We start from the raw sequence: 2,553 nt of genomic DNA, 5'->3' as shown, positions 1-2,553 counted from the left end.
ACATATGCAACTTCAGTATCCTGAATACCTAAGTATTAAGTGTTGGATTATTAAGCCTTTGGGATCAACACTGATGTTTTCTGCTTTTCCAGAGTGTCTTGTATTGGAATTTATCACTAATAAAAGTTTCCACCATAGACTTTGTTTCTGTTTAGAATTGGATATTGATAAAAGCATAGAATCATTCTGTGTACCAGAAAGAGGGTTACTAAATTGTCTGGCACAAATTCTCATATTTTTTCAGTTCAAATGGAAAGCACCCAGACAGATGTGTATTGTTTCTAGTTCAGAGACAATTTTTGGCCTTCCTCAGAAAAATGTGTGTATCAAGAGTTACCATTTAATCTCTGCAGATTTACACTTTTTTTTAACCATTGCTGAAACAATGTAATTGCAATAATTTGGCACTATCGATACCTCTTATTCATTGCCCCTGAATTGTTACTGGAAGTTGCAATTCATTTAGATAGATTACAGTTATTATAAAACACAGATGGCTATTACTTCATTGAATTTTCTATAAATGTTCATAGCTTCCATTACCCATCAGTGGCTTACCACCATTTCTCCTAAATTCTCATTCATATCACTTCTATTCCCATTACACTATTGAAACCACTTTTCTTAAAGTTAGCAATTACCTTTTTTCTTATCCAAATATTGGTATTTCCCCTGTCTTTATTCACATTTACATTTGTGCCAGATTTTACACTCCTTATTACTTGCTTCTCTCCAAAACGATTTCCCTGCAGGCCACGCACCTGCTGCTTCTCCCTGTGGTTTGGCTGACTCAGAGCCAGCACATCATGGTCCAGCTTCAAAATCTCCTCTCCACTCTTGCACTGCTAGCTTCCTGGGAAACAACATTCTTTCTTAAAGGCTCAACATTTTAGTGATGACTCCAAATATATTTCTTGAGACATTTCCACCTGACTCCTCTGCTATTGTTTGAAGGGCAGCATAAATAATATTGAACTCGATTTTCCTCTTCAGCAAACTTCTGGACTTTTTGCCATTTTTGTTAAAGACGTTACTGAAGTTTCTCCCAGTCACCCAGACTGGGAGTTATCAATTTCTCCATCAACTTCTTCTCCTTTTTTTTTTCCTTTTTAAAATTATCTTGTATCATTCTGTTACCAAATCCTATTGATCCTTTCTTCATTCTATGTTTTTAGTCTCAGTCTTGATCTACCTCTTTTATTTTATTTTATTTTATTTTTGACATCCCCCTGATCATTGTACTCACTAGAACCAAGTTTTCTTAATTGGTAGGAAGATATTCTCTGTAGGACATCATATGAGTTGTTTCAGGTTTTGTGCTGCTTCCTCCATCTTCACTCTTTGCAGCCTTATAAGAGTAGAACCAATGGTCAGACTTTTTAAAAAGACTGTATCTAAACTATATGAAATAACTTTCTTACTAATGTAGAATCATATGATCTAGAATATTTTGATCATTCTCTGTGGGGATTTAAAAAGAGCCTGGGCCAGGTGTGGTGGCTCACGCCTGTGATCCCAGCACTTTGGGAGGCCAAGGCAGGCAGATTACCTGAGGTCAGGAGTTCAAGACCAGCCAGGTCAACATGGTGAAAACCTATCTCTACTAAAAATACAAAAATTAGCCGGGAGTGATGGCATGCACCTGTCATCCCAGCTACTCGGGAGGCTGAGATGGGAAAATGGCTTGAACCTGGGAGGTCGAGGTTGCAGTGAGCCAAGATCATGCTACTGCACTTCAGCCTGGGTGACAGAGTGAGACTCTGTCTCTAAAAATAAATAAATAAATTAAAAAACAGAGCCTGATCATCACTTATTTGCAGTGGCTGAAGGAGAGCTTTCTCAGCCCATGTATAATTAGAATAGAATATGCAGTCATGTATTGCTTATCATTGGGGACAGATTCTGGGAAATGCATTGCTAGGTGATTTCATCATTGTGTGAACATCATAGAGTGTACCTAAACAATCTAGCTGGAATAGTCTACTACATACCTAGGCTATATGGTATAGCCCATTGCTCCTAGGATACAAACCTGCATAGCCTGTTACTATACTGAATACTGTAGGCAATTGTAATACCATGCCTAAACATATCTAAATACAGAAAAGGTAAGGTAAAAATGCTATAATCTTCTTTTTAAACTTTTATTTTAAGTTCAGGGGCACAAGTATAGGTTTGTTACATAGGTAAACTTGTGTCATAGGGGTTTGTTGTACAGATTATTTCATCCCCCAGATATTAAGCCTAGTACCCATTAGTTATCTTTCCTAATCCTCTCCCTCTTCCCATCCTCAACCCTCCAAAAGGCCCGTGTGTGTTGTTCCCTTCTGTGTGTCCATGTGTTCTCATCATTTAGCTGCCACTTATAAGTAAGAACATACAGTATTTGGTTTTCTGTTCCTGTGTTAGTTTGCTAAGGATAATGGCCTCCAGATCCAATCATGTTCCTGCAGAAGACAAGATCTCATTGTTTTTATAGCTGCGCAGTATTCCACAGTGTATGTATCACATTTTCTTTCTTTCTTTTTATTTCTTTTCTTTTCTTTCTTTCTT

The sequence above is a fragment of the Pongo abelii genome, chromosome 1 (assembly GCF_028885655.2).
Source record: "Pongo abelii isolate AG06213 chromosome 1, NHGRI_mPonAbe1-v2.0_pri, whole genome shotgun sequence".
NCBI lineage: Eukaryota > Metazoa > Chordata > Mammalia > Primates > Hominidae > Pongo > Pongo abelii.
The sequence above is the reverse complement of the archived record's forward strand: the minus strand, read 5'-3'. Positions refer to the sequence as shown.